Source organism: Camelina sativa, chromosome 5 (genome assembly GCF_030686135.1).
Source record: "Camelina sativa cultivar CO46 ecotype springtype chromosome 5, ASM3068613v1".
NCBI classification, from domain to species: Eukaryota; Viridiplantae; Streptophyta; class Magnoliopsida; order Brassicales; family Brassicaceae; genus Camelina; species Camelina sativa.
The window spans coordinates 32,816,056-32,836,774 of record NC_141884.1 but is presented as its reverse complement, the minus strand read 5'-3'; the positions used below and the strand labels follow the sequence as shown (position 1 = coordinate 32,836,774).

Here is a 20,719-nt window from a genome sequence, read left to right as displayed (position 1 = left end):
ACTAGATCACCTTGATGAGTTTGACAGAATTTGTGGTCTTACAAAGATCAATGGAGTGAGTGAAGATGGATTCAAGTTGAGGCTCTTCCCATTCTCACTTGGAGATAAGGCACACCTTTGGGAGAAAACTCTTCCTACTGGAGCAATAACCACATGGGATGCTTGCAAGAAGGCTTTCTTAGCCAAATTCTTCTCCAATGCAAGGAAAGCTAGGTTGAGGAATGAGATTTCTGGGTTTGCTCAAATAAACAATGAAAGCTTTTGTGAAGCATGGGAGAGGTTCAAAGGATTTCAGACTCAATGTCCTCATCATGGCTTCAGCAATGAGTCACTCTTGAGTACCTTTTATAGAGGAGTGCTTCCCAAGATAAGGATGCTTCTTGACACAGCTTCTAATGGAAACTTCCTCAACAAGAATGTGGAAGAAGGCTGGGAATTAGTTGAGAACCTTGCTCAGTCAGATGGCAATTATAATGAAGATTATGATAGGACCATAAGGAGCTCCTCAACTGATCAAGAGGACAAGTATAAGAAGGACTTGAAGATGGTCAATGAGAAACTTGACAAGATACTCCTAAGCCAGTCCAAGTCCATTCACTTCAATGGTGAAGAAGAAGCTCCAGTTCAAGAGGGGGAGACTGAGTTTGCTGAAGTTGTGCTACATGCAAAACCAGGGAGGATTCAAAAGGTACAACCAAGGAGGGTTCAAGAACAACAACCTCTCTTATAGGAGTACCAATGTGGCTAATCCTCAAGACCAAGTCTATCCACCTCAACAGCCTCAACAGCAACAAAACTACATCCCCAAACAACAACATCAAGTGTTCCAGCCTCAGTTGTGTCCCCCACCAGGGTTTCAGACTAACCAAGGCCAAGAACAAGACTTAAGAGCAATGATGCAACAATTGTTGATTGGGCAAACACAAGGAAAGATTGAGGCAACAAACAAATTTGCTGAGTTGAACAGGAGGATATCAGATGTTTACACTGACCTCCATGCCAAGTTTGACACACTTACTTCCAGGATTGTGACTATGGAGAATCAACTTGCTACTGCCCCAAATAACAAAGGCAAGGCCATTATGCACTCTATAGAATCTGCTCATGCTATCAATCTACGCAGTGGAAGGGTTCTACCAACAAGAGAGGGAGCTTTGCCAGACACTGAGGACAATGGTAATCAAGAGGGGGAGGGTTTTCAACAAGAAGAAACTCAGAATGAAAACGCCATCAAACTCGACCCACCACTCGACCACTCACTCGACCGAGTGTGTGATCGAGCACCCGATCGAGCAGCCTCTCAAAAAAAAACCAAGCCAGTTGCTTCCAAAGAAAAAGAAGTCCGGTTCATTCCTCCTCCTTACAAGCCTCCACTACCTTTCCCAGGAAGATTTAAGAAGCAGATGGTTGAGAAATACAAGGCATTGTTTGACAAACAAGTTAGGGAGATTGAGCTTAAAATGCCTCTAATAGATGCATTTGTGATGATTCCTCCTTACCAGAAATTCTTGAAAGATGCTGTGATGTAAAGGATCAAAGAAGTTCAAGGGATGGTGATTCTTAGCCAAGAGTGCAGTGCCATTATCACAAAGCAAGTGAATCCTCAAAAGCTAAGGGATCCTAGTTCCTTTACTCTACCTTGCTCTATAGGCCCTATAACTTTCAACAGATGCCTATGTGATTTGGGAGCCTCAGTAAGCTTAATGCCTCTATCAGTTGCTACGCACCTAGGGTTTACAAGGTATAAGCCATGTAATATATCCTTGATCTTGGCTGATAGATCAATAAGATTACCACATGGTGTTTTGGAGGATCTACCAGTTAGAGTTGGAGAAGTAGAAGTCCCAACAGACTTTGTAGTCTTGGAAATGGATGAAGAACCAATGGATCCTTTGATACTAGGGAGACCTTTCCTAGCTACAGCAGGAGCAATAACTGATGTGAGACAAGGGAAGATTGATCTTAACTTGGGAGAGGACTTCAAAATGATATTTGACATTGTGGAGGCTATGAAGAAACCAACCATTGGAGGGCAAGTCTTTTGGACTGAAGAGATGGACAAACTATCAGAGGAGTTGATGGAGGAACTAGCAGAACAAGATCACCTTAGAATTGTTTTAACCAAAAGTGGGGAGGAAGGATTCATTCATCAAGAAACCAAGGCTTATGAGGAGATATTGGACTCCTGTAGAAAATCAGACCACCCAGAGGTTTTTGAGGGATTACCAGCACAAAGAGAGGAAGTCTGGTCAGTTCAAATAGCAACTTTGGATAGCTCGACCATCAACTCGAGCACACACTCGACCAAGCACCAGAGCCACTCGACCGAGTGCAACACCGAGTCCTACACAAATGATTGGTCCGAACTAAAGGCACCAAAAGTAGAGCTCAAACCTCTCCCATCTGGGCTAAGGTACGTTTTTCTAGGTAAGAACTCTACTTATCCTGTGATAGTAAATGCTAAGTTGAGTGAAAATGAACTTGATTTGCTAGTTGTAGAGCTAAGAAAGTATAGGAAAGCAATTGGTTATACTTTGGATGACATTCAAGGCCTTTCACCTAGTCTTTGCATGCATAGAATCCATATTGAAAATGAATCCTACTCTAGTATTGAACCTCAAAGAAGGTTAAATCCCAACTTAAAGGAAGTAGTTAAAAAGGAGATCCTTAAGTTGCTTGATGCTGGTGTAATCTATCCTATCTCTGATAGTACTTGGGTTTCACCAGTTCATTGTGTCCCAAAAAAGGGAGGAATAACTGTGGTAAAGAATGATCAGGATGAATTAATTCCCACTAGAACCATTACAGGGCATAGAATGTGCATTGACTATAGAAAGCTTAATTCAGCTACTAGGAAAGATCATTTTCCTCTTCTTTTCATTGATCAAATGTTGGAAAGATTAGCTAATCACACTCACTACTGTTTCTTGGATGGATATTCTGGATTTTTCCAAATTCCTATTCATCCCAATGATCAAAAGAAGACAACATTCACATGTCCATAAGGTACTTTTGCTTATAGAAGGATGCCATTTGGATTATGTAATGCTCCAGCAACTTTTCAAAGATGCATGATGTCTATCTTCTCTGATCTCATTGAGGATGTTGTGGAAGTTTTTATGGATGATTTCTTTGTCTATGGAGACTCCTTTCCTTCTTGTCTTGCTAATTTATGCAGGGTTCTAAAGAGATGTGAGGAGACAAATCTTGTTTTAAACTGGGAAAAGTGTCACTTCATGGTTGAAGAAGGGATAGTTCTTGGTCATAAGATTTCAGAAAAGGGGATTGAGGTTGATAAGGCAAAGATTGAAGTCATGGTTCAACTCCAACCACCAAAAACAGTCAAGGACATAAGAAGCTTTCTTGGGCATGCTGGGTTTTATAGGAGATTCATCAAGGATTTCTCAAAGATAGCTAGGCCATTGACAAGGTTGCTATGTAAGGAGACTGAGTTCAACTTTGATGAAGATTGCTTGAAGGCTTTCAAGGAGATCAAATCTGCTTTCATTTCAGCTCCAATAGTCCAAGCTCCAACTGGGATCTTCCATTTGAGATTATGTGTGATGCTTCAGACTTTGCACTAGGAGCAGTCCTAGGTCAGAAAAAAGATAAGAGGCTGCATGTAATTCACTATGCAAGTAGAACCTTGGATGAAACTCAAGGAAGATATTCAACAACAGAAAAAGAGCTCTTAGCAGTGGTATTTGCCTTTGAAAAGTTCAGAAGCTACTTAGTAGGGTCCAAGGTGATTGTGTACACTGATCATGCTGCTTCGAGGCACTTCTACTCAAAGAAGGATACAAAACCAAGGTTGTTGAGATGGATTTTGCTTCTCCAAGAGTTTGACATGGAAATAGTTGATAAAAAGGGGATAGAGAATGGAGTAGCTGATCACTTGTCTAGAATGAGGATAGAAAAGGAGATTCCAATTGATGATTCAATGCCTGAGGAGAAACTGATGCTGATTGGGTCAACACGGCTCCCCACTCGACCACCCACTAGAACAGGCACTCGGCCGAGTATGTTTGGGTGCCCGATCGAGCAGGACGAGATGGAGGAGTGGATGGCACTTGAGAGTGAAGATCTGCCTTGGTATGCTGATATAGTCAATTACAAGGTGTGTGAAGAAGTCCCAGCAGACATGGACTCCTATAGGAAGAAGAAACTCCTCAAGGACATCAATGGATACTATTGGGATGAACCTTACTTATACAAGAAGGGATCAGATTGATTGTTTAGAAGATGCATAGCAGAGAATGAAGTTGAAGGAGTATTAGAACATTGCCATGGTTCTGCTTATGGAGGCCATTTTGCAACTTTCAAGACAGCCCAAAAAGTCTTACAAGATGGTCTATGGTGGCCTACATTGTTCAAGGACACTCACAAGTTCATCACAAAATGTGATGCTTGCCAAAGGATGGGGGATATCACAAGAAGGAATGAGATGCCTTAAAATCCAATTCTTGAAGTTGAGATATTTGATGTGTGGGGGATTGATTTCATGGGACCCTTTAATCCACCTTCAAATGGGAATGCCTACATCTTAGTAGCAGTGGACTATGTCTCCAAATGGGTGGAAGCCATTGCTAGCCCCACTAATGATCACAAGGTAGTTCTTAAACTTTTCAAGAACATAATCTTTCCAAGGTATGGAATCCCAAGAGTTGTGATAAGTGATGGAGGATCACACTTCATCAATAAGATCTTTGAAGGAATGCTAAGGAAGTATGGAGTTAAGCACAAGGTGTCTACAACCTATCACCCTCAGACAAGTGGGCAAGTTGAGGTGTCAAACAAATAAATCAAGGCCATTCTATCAAGAATAGTAGGAGCAACAAGGAAGGATTGGTCTAGTAAACTTGATGAAACACTTTGGGCTTATAGAACAGCCTTCAAAACACCTATAGGAAGAACCCCATTCCAGCTTGTGTATGGAAAGTCTTGTCACCTTCCAGTTGAAGTTGAATACAAGGCTCTATGGGCAATCAAACTTCTGATCCTGGATCTTGAAACAACACAAGCTAAGAGAAGCCTTGATTTGCATGAACTTGAGGAGATCAGATTGGAGGCTTATGAAAACTCCAAAATCTACAAGGAGAGGACTAAGGCTTTCCATGATAAGAAGATTCTCATAAAAGACCTTAGGCCTGGAGACCAAGCCTTGCTTTACAATTCAAAACTCAAGTTATTCCCTGGGAAGTTGAAAAGTAGATGGGGAGGTCCTTTTGAAATAAAAGAGATTTTACCATATGGAGCTGTCACACTTCTCAACAAGGATGGTAGTGAGTTCAAAGTTAATGGTCAGAGGGTTAAGAAGTATTTGGGAGAGAAGGAGACACATGAGAAGTGCTCAATACTTCTCATGGATGCCCGTCAAGCTTGAAGAGTCAAAGAAGTCAAGCTTAGTAACTCTAAACAAGCTCACTAGGGAGGAAGTCCCTAAGGTATCTCTGTATATATTGCTTAGGATTTTGGTATTTTGATTTTTGTTTTGGTGTTTTCATGGTCAGGGAAGCAAGGGAGTCTAAACAGAAGAAGAGAGGGAGACACGCAGTCCAGCTCGACCCCCCCCCCCACTCGGACACGCACTCGACCGAGTCATGGTCGATCGCCATCGTCGAGCTGCCCCAAAGTCCATCTCCAAGTCACGAACAAGACCCCAACTACTCCTATGACAACATGCAGATGGATGTGGACAACTTCTTCCACAATTCCTAAGGTACCAACATCACCTTACCTTGTAAATACCATTGCATTTGACATTGTGTTTTGTTTTGTTTTTAGTCTTGAATCATCTTACAAATTTCTTTCACACAGAGGACTGTGTGATTTAAGTTTGGGGGAGGGTTTGAGATAGCATTTGATGTTGTGTTTTGTGTTCTTATTTCAAATTTTTTATCATCATCATGTTAGCACTTGCATAAGCATCTAAGGCATAGAAAAACCATAAAAATTTGAAAAATTTTGAAAAAATCTTCATAAAAAAATAGTGTTCATGTAGTTTGCATTGCATATTAGGATCTTGTTTAGCATGTTTCATGTAGGATTGTATAATATTTGCATTAGGGATCTATGATGAGTATTTCCTTGTTAGCTAGCTTATTCACTAGACTAGGATCAATGCCCAAGTTAATAGTACTTTGATGCTAGTTGAATAGTTAGAAGAATAAGATTGAACCAAGCCTTGAATTCTTGCATTGCATTTGGTCTAAATTGAAGCATGTTGTGATTTGAAACCATTTCCTACTTATAAGAACCTAATATTGACTTATAATTATCAATGTGTGCATTGCTTTAAACTCATGGATACCATATACATATTTGGATCATCTTTCTCCTTTTTACCACTCTTGTTGATCAAAGTAGCTGATTAAATCATTAAGATCAGTTCCCTTACCCCTAAACCAAACCTTCTTTCAAGCCTTGTTTATTCTTGAGTGTGTGAGGTCTATTTTTGGGATTGAGCTTGGTAGAAAGTGTTAGGTTTGAACTGACAAGAGTAAGACCTTGTGTAGTTCTAGTTTGCATTTTTCAAACTAGATAGGACTAGGTGGTTCACTTCTTGGGTTTGGGACTTGGCTGTTATGAAAAGAAAAGAAAGAAAAGAGAAAGAAAAAGGGTAGAGTCTTTAAGAGGAGATTGAGTTTAAACAAAGTCTAGTGAAAGGATGGGAAGTAAAATATTGTTGAAAATGGTTCTAGCCTAAGAAAGAGAAAAAAAAAAGAAAAAAAAAAGTTTAGCAAAATGCTTATATGTCTTAAGAAAAAGAAGAAAAGAGAACCATAGCAAATAAGTAAGAATCCCCCATCCCACTAGAAAGATCAAATAAGAAAACATCTCCTAAGACTTGAAAACCAAAAGAGAAAAGGGTTAAAGAGAAAAGAAGAAGTAAAGGGTAGCACTAGGATCATTTGGGTTTAGATTGCTAGGATAAACACTTTGGGTAGACAAGGTTTTATTCTTGTATGTGTCTAGGTGTTCTTACCTTTAGCATTCTTCTAAAGCTCAATCTATTTTCATGAGAGAACCTTGATATTGACAAGCCCCACTCTAAAAAGAGACCATCATTGTCTCAAAACCCTTTATTACCAAGCCAAATGAGTTTAAGCTTTGCATAGAATTGATTCATGTTCTTGAATAATGAACGTTAAGGGAAATGGTTGATTTGAATGCATGTGGTTGTCTTAGGCTCAAATCAATAAAGGTTGTGATATGCTTGTCTAAAGTCTTTAATTCCAGCTCATTCAACTTGCATCATAGTATTAGTAACTTGGACATTGATTTTAGATAGTCTATTTGCAAGCTTTAGGAGCTGAGATCCCACTTTCAAACCTCACTTACCTTCTTATGTCTTGCTTATTTGCTTGAAGGCAAGCAAAGACTAAGTTTGGGGGTGTTGATGTTCATATATTTCACCATGTTTTCCCTTAGTTTATTCACATCTTTTGCATCTTTTGCTATCCATATAGGCCATTATTGTGTAGCTTTAGCACTAATCATGCATTAGAGTTTAGTTGCATTGCATTTGCATCTTTTCATGCATATTCAGGTGATTTTGGAGCTTAAGGAGCATGGAAGCAATGCTGAGGAGAAGTGAGCCAATCATGAAGGGAAAGCAAGAGAGTTAAGGCTGAAGAACCAAGGTCCAGAGTCCAACTCGACCGCACACTCGACCAGACACTCGACCGTGTGCTGAGGAGGTCTCGACCGAGTGGAGAATGCACGAGAGAACCCAGCTCGACCTGCCACTCGACCGAGCACAGGTCGAGTTGACCGAGCCGTTGACTATTTTGTCTTTTAGTGTTTTTAGGGCTTCCACCTCCTCTCCTATATAAAGCCTTGTACCTGCAGCCACCAAAGCGTGCAACTTTTTAGAGAGAGTCAGAAACCTAGTTTTTACTTTTTAAGGAATTATTCCCTTTGCCTTTTTATTTTCTTAGATTTTGTACCCTTTTAAGAAAACTCTTAGATTCTTCAATATTGTTGGTTCCATAACTTTCAATATATTAAGAATTTGGGTTTGATTCCTTTTGCAACATTGTAGATCTTGTTCTTATCTTTCATTTGATGCAAGTTTCAAGATTTTCTGGGTTTATGACTTTGATGTTCATCATGAGTTGTTGTGAGTAGTTCTCTAGGATCTTGAGGATGGGTTAGGCTAGGCTGTGTTTGAGGTTTGTTTGCTTTGGTCAAGCTTGATTGTTGTAGATCTCTTCTAGGCTAGATGTTTTTAATGCTGATCCTGAACTGAGAGGTTAGGGTTTGATTTCAAGCATCTTAGCATCACACCAATGTTTAAGAAGCATAGATAAGGCTAGATCTAGATCTTACCATTAGGCTTGCTAAGAGATTAGAGGTCTTGTTTGGTATGAGATGTATTGCTTAATGCCTGCTTGTATAGATTCTTTACTTTGTGAGAACAAGTCTAGAGATGCATAGGTTTGATTGATTCTTGCCATGAGAGTGGAAGAAACTTGTCTTAGATTTATATGTCTAGAGATTAGCTCAAAGCTTTGCTTGAGATTTTGTTGGCCAAAGTGTGATAACCTTATTCATTAGTCTAGCCCATGAATCCCTCCTCAAGGCCTTCTTTGTTTATTGATTTTAAAGTCTTAATCTTGTTGCTTGCTCGTTGTTTGATTCGTATTTGCATTGCTCTGTTTTTATTGTGTTGCTCTGTTTTCCGGATTTAACCAGCTCGACCTCTCACTCGACGTACACTCGGTCGAGTGCTTGCTCGAGTTCATCCCCTGAACTCTTGTTTATGATTTGTGATTGTCCTGTTTCATTCCTCTTTGCATTTCTGTTTCACTTACTCATTGTCTTGCTCATTATTGTCTTGCATTAGTTCATCATAGTAGTTTCTATTTCTGTTCTAGCTTCATTACTGTTGCAATCATTTAGTTTCATTTGCATTTAGTTCTTAGTTTTTGTAGTTTACTTTCTGCATCTTTACATTTTCATCTTAGGATTGTTAGTGACAAGTAATCTTTACATTTGTCTTAACTTAGATTCATATGCACATCTCAATTGTTCACAAACACTCATTTAGGATTGATACCACTTATACTGTAACAGCATAAGGGGAATTGAAACACCCATCCATCATTCCATTCATATCTCACCATTGCATACATTCATCATCATTCATCACCCACCATACAGACCAGGTTTCAACTATCCCACTTCTCCACAGGGTTTCTTGTCTCACACTTCCTACTGGTTGTTAACACTTTCAGGATTGATCGGGAAGTCGGGAACAAGTAATAGTCGGTCCTCGGGTTTGAGACATAGTGCTTGGTTCTGTTGATGACGTCTGACACATGTTTCTTTCTTCGGGTCTTTATCACCCATTTGTAACACCAAAATGCAAAAACACCAAAATTCTTAAGTTTCAGTCGTCCTTGAAGATGTATTGAATGGCTGAAGTAGTGTCTGTGTGATTCAAGACGTGATACAAGATTGTTGGTGTTTTATGTGTGTGAGAAGTTTCTAGAAGGTTTGAGAAGGAATTATTGCTGGACGGTTTTAGGAAGAATTAAAGAGGAAAACTACTATTTCTTTGGTTGATGAAATTGGAATTTTACAAGGAAAAGGAACATAGCAAAAAGGAAAAAGTATTTTTCTTATGAGATTTGGAAATCTTCTCCTATTGTCATTAGGAAGTCTTGAGGGATATATAAGGAGGTGTTGGGCACGTCCTAGAGAGGTAAGAGAGCTGAGAGATAAAGATAATAATCCTAGAGAGCTTTCTCATTGTGTGCGGCTTAATTTCGCAGTTTGGTGCTTGTGTTGTTCAAGCTTCTTTGTTCGTCGGTGTGACGTGTGTGTGAAGGTTGCTCAAGAGAGTTGAAGATCTGAAGTCTAAGATCAGGGGGAGTTTAGCCCAAGGTTAGGTTATCTTGGTTTAAATCTAGGCTTGGTGTTAATCTAGCTAAGGGTAGAGAATTATCCTTAAGATTTCATGTTATAGAACGGAGCGGTGAATTAAGAAGGTTATGCTTGATTTACGCGTTTGCAAATAGATTGTATTTGCTTTTTTGTTCTAGTGGAATCGAAATCTGGACGTGGTCCCGAAGAGTAGGAAAAACCGAACCTCGATAACAAAGTTCTTGTGTTCTTTACTTTCTGCACTTTATTATTGCCTCATCTGCATTTACAGTCCTCACTGTCTCTGGTTGACTGTTACGCTTACACGTAAAGTTTTACCCAATGTAAAACTACAAGTGCGCAATAATAATCGCGGTACTACTTAAGCTATCAGTTTTATTAATGTCACTGAAGCTATAATTAAAGGAGTCATCAATTGACTCTAGGTAATTATGCTGAAATAAAATTCTACAAAATAAAGGCATTGAGTAAAGAGAAAATATGAGGGAATTATAAAACCTATGCAAAAGAAATTTTGGAAGCATTAAAATACATTTTTGAACTCAAATTAATGTTGTTCTACTTTCATATTAAAATAACTATCTATGAAAGAGATTCATATTGACTACATTATCATTTGTTAATATATATATTCAAGCAAGCAATATAAGTGTAAGTTTGATTTGTTCGTATCACACCTTAACAACAACTTTTTAGTCGCCTCTCCCATCTAAGATAGATCCATCTACTCGACAGCACTTTCGGTGTCATGATGAGATCGATTATGGGCTGTGATCAAACTGGCTTAGTTCAATCAAAGCAATTATGTGAAAGTGGTCTACCAGAAAAATCAGTCATAGCTTCAGGGTGGGCAAAGGGTGGGTAGAAACTGTTTCCTGCATCCCTACCACTAGAAATCCCGTTAACAAAAATTGAGTTCTGATAATGAGTGGCCCATAATTAGCCGAGCAGAGTTTATTGTCGGTCCTAAAGTGGAATTCAGATCGAGATGGGACGGAAGAACTGTCGAGGAAGTGTGTAAGATATCCACATTAGAAAGATGTGAACTAAGTACTATATAAGAGATATTATCGATTGGTTTTGAGTTGGAAGTTTATGTTTAACACGTCAAAATTTGTTCCAACAAGAACTCAAATCTTTTTAATTCCATTTTCATCTTTTCTTGGGTCTCTTAAAAACCGAGGTAATACAATAGTCTGATGGTAGAGAGTTTCAACCGCAGGATAAATTAATCGTCTGGACAGCTGAAACCTCACCATAATTGTCCGGAGTATTTTAATTGAAACGATAATTTATTGTCGTAAAAATGAAGGATCCAGTTGTCCATGATATTCACGTTATTCCTACCAGTGTAATAAATGAAGCATGGTTAGTATATAATAAACAATATGTTGATTCCTAGGATGACACACCTAGTAGTATAAAACAAAGTATTTAGTACATATATTAGATCCTTAAATGCAGGGTGTCAAAGGGGTCAAAATTCAAGGCTTATGGATCGATCCAATCCAATCATAACCCTGTGATCCAATGAGGTGTTGACTGGTTCTCCCGTTACCGCTCGCAAACGTTGCGTTTGCGGGTGGTAGCGATTGGTACCAATCACACAAATCGTTTTTAATCGTTTCCAACCGCTCCTAATAGCTCCCAACCACTGAATTCCAAAAGCTGCCTCTCGCAAGCGTTTGCGTTTGCGGGCGATTGCGGTTGAAAAATTTTTCTTTAAAAACAAAAAATAAATCAAAAATACTAAAATATTTTTTTTTTATAACATAACTATTGTACCCATTAAGAATGAGACAAAATGAAATATAAATACGATTGAATAGATTATAATATAAACAATTACAAGAAAATAAGATTCCAATTAACAAAAAACCGGAAAACCTTATGTAAAACTATTGGCACATTGCATATACGTTCAAAAAAATCTCAATAAATATAACATTTCATCAAAAGTTTAAGAAAATAAGATTATTTGTAAATATATTAAACAAATCACCAATGACTCTTCTCGACTCTTTAATAATTAATTTACCTTGGCCTTGTAATTCAATGTGAGGAACTTATTGAGTGTGTGAGATTTAGCAGAAAATATCTATAATCTAAAGCATATGTTTTGTCATTTACCACATTACTTGATTAAATTTTGGGTGAAAAGCCAAATGTATAAAGTAATAAATGTTTCAATATGAAATTTATTTATTTTTTGATTAATTATTTTAGTATTTTTAATGATTTTTAATTATAAATCAAATTTTTATTTATTATGTTTTAACCGCTAATGCAACTGTTGGTCAACCAGTTGTAAAACTCCCGCAAACACACTCATTTTAAAACGCTAAACCAGTCATTCAAAACGCTTAATAACGCTTGAAACCACAGTCGCCCCCTTCTGCAATCTCCCACAACCGCAACCGCAAATACTGCGTTTGAACCACTCAGACCCTAAGTTAATATTCTTTTATCCAAGTTGGTTGATAGGGCAAATGAGATGAATTAAAAACGAGTTGGATTCATAGATTAATATGGGATTGTAATTGATTAATAGTACACATATATACATGGTGACAAAATAGATCAAAATTTATGGATCGATCCATCGATTCTAACCCACCCACGTGAACTTCACTTGAATGTAAAGTGTTAAAATAAATCAAAACTTATAGATCGAATTAATGCAATTTATAATTCATGTGAACTTTGATATTCACTTTCCGGAAGGTTATCTATCATGAAACTATTCTAGCATAAGCACGTTTAACTGTGAAGTCCTGTCAGGACCAGGGGCAGATCTACGTTGGGAGGAGGTAGGGCACGTGCCCGACACTCAATTTTAAGAATATTTCAATTTGTTAATTTCCAATAGTTTCACTTAGCTCATTTGGTAAAAATTGCCTCATATGTTGTCATAGATGGAGGGTTCGATCCCTCGTCTCTACATCATTTCCATTTTAGTATATTTCCCAAGTGCTTTTATTGCTAAGGAAAAATTTCCTTAGTTAGTAGTAACCCATATAATTTTCTTCCCAAGATCCGCCACTGGTCAGGACCATTGACCAAAATGATAAGTTGTAACACCCGCGAAACACAAATTGGAATTTTGGTGGGTGTGTCGATCGACACCATTAACTATGTCATTTATTTCAGGATTCTTGGTCAGGTGTTCGATTTCATTTCAGGATTCTTGGTTCAAGTTGGTTCGGTTTGGGGGTCGTATTCAAGGTGTGGAATCGACATATTTGGGTTGAGAAAACCTATTTGGTGCCTCCTTTGTGTGAAAAAAGAGAAAACGATTCCCAAATGACTTTGTTTATGTTTAGGATTGTTGTTGGAATTGGTAATATGTTATTCATTTGTTCATTATTGGTTTATTGGAAATGTTTGTGTTATCCACTGCTATTGATTGGGGTTAAGTTACTAGTGATTATAGGATCATTAATTATTAGGATTAAAAAAAAACGGGTTAGATTGTTTCAGTTTGGTATCAGAGCCCTTACAGTTCTAGGTACGGGTTCGTTGTGTGCTTTGTGTTGTGGATGTTGGATTGAATGCTTGCGTGTGGCATGGGGTCATGGGCATGGTCGTGGGCGGGGACAGTTTCCCAATGCCAGTGTGAGTGTGACCCAGAGCATGGCCAATGAGGAGGTGGCAGAGTAACAAGTTCATCCTAGAGTGCATGGAGACGTGGCTAGTTGTAGTATCGGAGGGGCTGGTGGGCCCAGTGTTGGTACTGGTGGTGCCCTGGGTGTGGGGTTGCAGCGTTTGGTGCTCTAGGTAGAGAGGATGTCTTGACGGGCTTGCTAGCTCAGGTTTTGGCACAGCTTCTTGCAGTGGCGCTGCCGGCGGCTGGTGTGCAGGCACCACAGGTGCCGCAAACGGTTGGTGGGCAGGTTTCGATGGTGCCGCCAGTGGTTGGTAGGTAGGGTCCAGCGGTGTAGTCTGTGGCTGGGTTGCAGGCAGGCGTGCAGCCGAGGCCGGGGTAGTGAATGCACAGTATGATCAGATGCTGGTGCAGCTACGACATGTGGGTGTGAGATTTTTCCCGGGGAGTTCAGACCCGAGTGTGGAGAGCGGATGGAGGATATCTTCCAGTCGGTCTAGTGTCCCGACTAGTATCGGATGGAGTTGGGAGTACACTACCTGTCGGGAGATGCACGTGTGTGGTGGTCGGTGACAGCCCGAAGAGTGCAGCGGACGATGACTTGGATGGGCATTGTGGGAGACTTCAACGCCAAGTACTTCCCGTAGGAGGCACTTGATTGCATAGAGGCGTGGTTATTGGGGTTGACCCAAGGGAACCATACTGTGCGAGACCTAGACGCGGAGTTCAGTCAGATTTTGGTGTATGCAGACCGGGCTTTGGAGCCAGAGTCGGCTCAGGTGTGGAGATTCTTCTTGGCTCTTCGTGATGGCCAGAGGACTCAGTGCCGGCTGAGGAGCTAAGCTACGAGAGAAGAGCTGCTAAAGACTTGAGCCTTGGATAGAGGATGATTTTAGGTCACAGGTGGTGGTGGTAAGTCCTCCGGTGCAACCGAAGCGGACTCAGTCGCATTATGTTCCTAGCAAGGGCGGCAAGCCTGCACAGGGGTAGAAGCAGAAGTTCGACGCCATGCAGAGGTCGGGGTCCAGCGGTGCGGGATGCTTTGGGTGTGGGAGCTAAGAGCACAGGGTGGCGAGTTGTCCACAAAGGGGGAACCAGACAGCGCCGCCGACGACTCGAGTGTGTTACCGCTGCAGGGAGGTGGGGCATCTCAGATTGACGTGACCCAAGCTGCACCCGATGGCGGTGGCAGCGATGCAGCCAAGAGTTCAGAAAGTGGGGCAGACGGTGTTGCCTTTACCATTGGTGTGTCGTGTGTACACGATCGTGGAGATGGAGGAACTAGCGCTAACGCGAACACGAGTATAATTTCTAAACTTGAATTTGTAGTTTTCTGTCATTATTCAATATTATGGGTGTCTGTGATGAATGTTAGGGTTTTTAGTGCAAGGTTTGTGTATGGACCTTATTGGAGGGAGAACTTTCGTCCCATGTGTTGTTCAACTCTAGAGCTACTCATTGTTTTGTTACCCCAGACTTTTCTGAGAGGGGCAACATTCGTGGAGATCCCAGAGAGCGGTTTAGGACCGTTAAGGTTGTTGGAGGCAGGATGATTCAGGTTCATGGACGGGCGAGATGTGTGGATATTCAGGTGGCTGAAGTGTTGATGCCAGCAGATCTTGTTATCAGTCCAGTGGAGCTGTATGATGTGGTATTGGGCATGGATTGGTTGCAGCAGTATAGAGTCCATCTAGATTGTCATCGGGGTAGAGTTGTATTTGAGAGGCTCGGAGCGAGGAGTTAGTTTTATGATGGAGTGAGGCCAAAACTCGGGAAGTCTGGTTATCTCTGCTGTGTAGACAGAGAAGATGATCAAGAAGGGCCAGGAGGCGTATTTGGCTATGATTTCGATGGAGGAGTCTGTAGGCAGGTTGCTGTGGGTGAGATCCATGTGGTTTGGGAGTTTGAGGATGTTTTTCGGTCGTTGTAGGGGTTACCATCATTTTGGTCTGATCCCTTCACGATTGAGTTGGAACCAAGGACTTCGCTATTGTCCAAAGCACCCAACATCATGGCTCCAGCAGAGATGGTGGAGCTGAAGAAGCAGTTGGAGGACTTGTTGGGCAAGGAATTCATTATTCCTAGTACTTCACCGTGGGGAGCACCAGTGTTCTTTGTTAAGAAGAAGGACAAAAGTTTCCGCTAGTGTATAGATTATCGAGGCTGAACCGAGTCACTGTGAAGAACAAGTACCCTCTTCCGAGGTTTGATGAGTTGTTGGATTAGCTGAGGGGTAGTACTTGGTTCTCCAAGATTGACTTGGCGTCGGGTTACCACCAGATTCCGCTAGATGAGCTGGATGTCAGGAAAACAGCTTTTAGGACAAGGTATGGGCATTACGAGTTCCTAGTGATGCCATTTGGTTTGACCAATGCACCAGCTGTGTTTATGAGGTTGATGAACAGCGTATCCCAGGAGCCTCTGGATGAGTTTGTCATCATCTTCATCGACAACATCCTGGTGTATTCTAAGAGTCCTGAGGTGAATGAGATCCATCTGAGAGCAGTTCTGAGGAAGCTGCAGAGCAGAAGCTTGTCGCTAAGTTGAGCAAGTGCAGTTTCTGGCAGAGAGAGATGCGTTTTTTGGGTCATGTTGTTTCTGAATCGGGAGTCTCTATGGATCTAGAGAAGATTCAGGCCATCAGAGATTTTCCTAGCCCGCATAGCGCCATGGAGATCAGGAGTCTCCTTGAGTTGGTAGGTTACTACAGGAAGTTTATGAGGGATTTTGTGAATATGGCACAGGCGGTGACTAAGATGATAGGGAAGTACGTTTCCATTGTGTGGTCACTGGAGTGTGAGACGGTTTTCGCAAGCTGAAGTAGATGTTTATAAGTACATCAGTATTGGCCTTGCCGGAGCAGAATAAGCCGTATGCGATATATACAGATGCTACCAGAGTTGGTTTGGGGTGTGAGCTGATGCAGGAGGGGAAGGTCATTGCCTATGCTTCACGAAAGTTGCGGAAGCATGCGGGAAACTACCCTACCCATGACTTGGAGATGGCAGGTGTGGTTTTCGCTTTGAAGATTTGGAGATCTTATCTTTATGGCAGAAAGGTACAGGTGTACATAGATCATAAGAGCCTAAAGTACCACTCAGCCAGAGCTGAACTTGAGGCAGAGGTGGTGGATGGAGTTAGTGACGGATTATGATCTGGATATAGCTTACCACCCCCAATAAAGCTAACTTGGTCGTGGATTCTCTGAGCAGGAAGCAGGCGCCTTCTGCTCAAGAGCAAGATATGGAGTTTCTGGTGAGTGAGTTCAGTACTTTGAGGTTATGTGCTATTTCATAAGAGCCGTTGGGACTGGAGACAGCTGATAGAGCAGATCTTCTTAGTAGAGTGCATTTGGCTCAGGAGAGTGATGTGGGGCTGGTGAACGCCTATAAGGCCGAGGGTTCAGAGTATCCGGTCTCTGCTAATAGGACTATTTTTGTGCATGGTCGGGTTTATGTGTCCAAAGATGAGGGTCTAAGGCAGGAGATTCCGAGGGAGGCTCATCCGAGCAAGTTTTCTGTTCCTCCTGGAGCGACCAAGATGTATCCGACCTCAAACGGTATTATTACTGGGTCGAGATAAAGAGAGATATCACTAGCTGGGTCTCGAGTTGTGATACGCGCCAGAAACTGAAGGCTGAGCATCATGTGTCGGGTGGCCTGTTGCAGAATTTACCCATATAACGCCCCGACCACCACCTCTTAGTGGACCCCATGTCTAATCCCAGCCATGGGCCCACTTTCCTTAATGGGTCTCACGTCCTCTCACTAGGCCTGTGAGCTCATCCCTATCCGACGACCGGTTTGCTATGTCCGTGAGGTTTTAAAGACTTGTTATCGTCCCTACAAATCACCACATGATCTTTCCTTGTGTTTTGTCCTCACTCGCACAGTCCCGACAATCACTTCCTGGAAGGTCTCCCATCCTGAGACTACTCCAGCTCAAGCACGCTTAACTCTAGAGTTCTCTCAGGCCCCTTGACCGAAAAGATAAGTGTACTTTTTGGTGACATAGGTGGCCAAATCAATTCTTTTAAACCTCTCTGGAAGCCAGGGTGTCAAAATTCACCCCCACTAACAGATCGCAACATCCTCGTTGCACACCAAGACCGTCACCCCCCAATGTTGTGAGCCCACTTGACCCCACACTCGTCTGGGTTCGGCTCTGATACCAAACTGAAATGACCCGACCCGTTTTTTTAATAAATAATAAATAATATTTTATAAATTCTCTAAACTAGTGGTTCCATATCCACTAGCCACCTAACCACAATCAAACCAAACAGCGGAAAATAAACAATACCAATAAATATCAAATAATAAATAACAAATATTTAAAGCATAACAAATATCCAATAACCAAACAATAGGAAACACATAACCAGCAACCTAGCAATGTTCTCTTAACACAAATCTAGCAACCTAGCAAAACCAGACAACAACCAATCGAGTCCCTAGAACATCTTCCTCTTCATTGCCTTGATTCCACGATCACACTTTGCCTTTACCTGCATCATAAACACAAATTGAGATGCATGAGTATTTTAAAAACACTCAGTGAGGCAATCCTCCCATCTAATAGGCTATACACACAAGCAACTGAGATACCAATGTCCAAAACAAATCATACAAAAGATGAAGCAAGTATCGTCTCGCTGGAAGGCATGTGTCGACTGAGACTGGCACTTGGTGTCGACCGACACTACCCCCCAGTGTCGATCGATGTTGCTTACTGGTGTCGACCGACACACTCCAGCTCAAGCACACTTAACTCTAGAGTTCTCTCAAGCCCTTTAACGAAAAGATAAGTGCACTTTTTGGTGACATAGGTGGCCAAATCAATTCTTTTAAACCTCTCCGCAAGCCAGGGTATCACAACTCATTACTGAGTGGAAGTGGGATATGATCACGATAGACTTTGTGGTTGGTTTGCCTGTGTCACGGACTATGGATGCTATCTCGGTGATTGTGAATCGTCTGACAAAGTCTGTACATTTTCTAACCATTAAAAAAACTGATGGAGCAGCAGTCTTGGCTAATAAATATGCATGGGAGATTGTGAGGTTGCATGATATACATGTGAGCATTGTGTCAAACAGTGATTATAAATTCACTTCAGCGTTCTGGAGGGCGTCTCAGGCAGAGTTGGGCTCTAAGGTGAAAATGAGTACAACTTAGCATCCCCAGACAGATGGAAAGTCAGAGATGACAATTCAGACTCTAGAGGACTTGCTAAGGATGTGTGTGCTGGACTGCGGTGGTCACTGGGCCGATCACCTTAACTTGGTAGAGTTTGCTTACAACAAAAGCTATAAGGCGTTGTATGGGAGACCATGTCGCATACCTTTATGCTGGACTCAGGTGGGGGAGAGGAGCATATTGGATGCAAGTTTTATTGTAGAGACCACACAGAAGATCCAGGTGCTTAAGCTGAACATGAGAAAGGCTCAGAATCGCAGATGAGTTATGCTGATCAGAGAAGAAAGGACATTGAGTTACAGGTGGATGACAGGATGTCTCTCAAGATGGCCATGTTGTGGGGTCCGAACAGGTCTATCTAAGAGACTAATTTGAGTTTGAGGTACATGGGTCCTTTCAGGATTGTGGAGTGGGTGGGACCGGTTGCATACAAGTTAGAGTTCTTTGAGGTTATGCATGCGTTCCACAAGGTTTTCCACGTGTCTATGCTGAGGAAGTTTCTTTACAAGGATGACAAGGTGTAGGCTAAGATTCTTGCATATCTTCAACCCAACATGACTCTTGAGGCGAGACCGGTGAGGATTTTTGAGAGGCGGATCAAGGAACTTCGGCGGAAGATGATCCCTTTGATGAGAGTCCAGTGGGAATGTGATAGAGTGTTAGAAGAGACTTGGGAGGCAGAGGCGAGGATGAAGGCAGAGTTCAAGAAGTGGTTCGAAAAGCAGGCCGAGGCTTGAGCTTGCCTAACCTCGGTCCAGTGTCGTGATGGTTTGAAGACCATGGTTGGAGTGGAGGGAGTATTCCAGCCCATCTCTCTCGATACTTGGCCGCTTAGGGATGGTTGGTTGTGCGACTAAGTACCAAGATAAGGTGGTGCTCAGGATGCGGGATGTTGGCTTAGAGCCGTTGTATCTTTTTTTTTCATATGTATTTTCGTTGAAGTTGTAACGATTATGACATTTAATGATTAATAAGATAGATATTTCATTATTTGACTGGTGTGTGTCATGGAAAAGGAAATAACTTTGGTTTTCTATAAATGGCAAGTTTTCATGAATTGAAAGTTTCCATAATAGAAAGTTCTAAAAATAGAAAGTTTTATGGAAACTGTGATGATCCTGCGGGATGTAAGCCTGCGGGATGGTCTTAGCTAGTGACGTTTTGTATCATGACATTGAGTGGTCTTGGTGACGCTTGGGCCTTAATAGGTATCTTAGTGACGTTTTATACCCTAATAGTGGTCTTGGTGATAAAGATCTTGGTGACGCTTGTCAATGGTAGTTTTCTTAGTGATGTTTTGTTTCCTGATAGTGGTCTTTGTGACAGAGTTATTGGTGACGCCTGTCAGAGGTAGTGTTCTTGGCGACGCTGGATACCCTGGTGGTGGTCTTAGTGACACCGAATACCATGGTGGCGGTCTCGCTGACATTTGTGGCCTTTGTGGCAGTCCTTTTGGAAATTTTTGTGGCCTTAGTGGCGGTCCTGCGGAGCATTTATGTGGTCTTTGTGACGTGTTTAAGGTCTTTGTGACTTTTGTGGCGAGTGTTGGCCGTAGGACATTGCGATGTTCTTTTGAGAGCCATAGAGGTAGTTCTTGTCAGCATGGTACTCGGTCGTGCTCAGAGTTATTGCTCTAGAGATATGAGATCTTGAACAACTCATGAAGGGATGATTAGGTTCCTGTGTACCGTTATCTCAAAGGACTTTATGGCTTGAGGGTATAGTTGGTATCTCGAAGGTTGAGACATGAGAGCTAGAGAGATGCATGGGTTGAAAGCGTATAATGTCAGAGACGCGGGTTATTGGCCTGATAGAGTCCTCATGGATTAGTCAGAGGATGTGCATGCCTTAGTGTCGGTTGTACGGTAGATCCTAGACTGTTGGTTGGTGCTAGATTCGAGGACGAATCTATGCTGGTGGGGGAGAATTAGAACACCCGCAAACCAAAAATTAAAATTTTTGTGGGTGTGTCAATCGACACAGTTAGTGATTTCGACTGACAAAGTGTGTAGTCGGGTGTTTGGTT

The 20,719-nt window shown here is 41.6% G+C and overlaps 1 non-coding gene across 1 annotated transcript; it reads right to left on the bottom strand.

Moving 5' to 3' along the window:
- Positions 1 to 211: 211 nt before the first annotated feature.
- Positions 212 to 318, bottom strand: LOC147944647 (small nucleolar RNA R71). Its single transcript, XR_015558597.1, has one exon. It is a non-coding gene; the product is annotated as a small nucleolar RNA R71 (small nucleolar RNA).
- Positions 319 to 20,719: the final 20,401 nt, after the last annotated feature.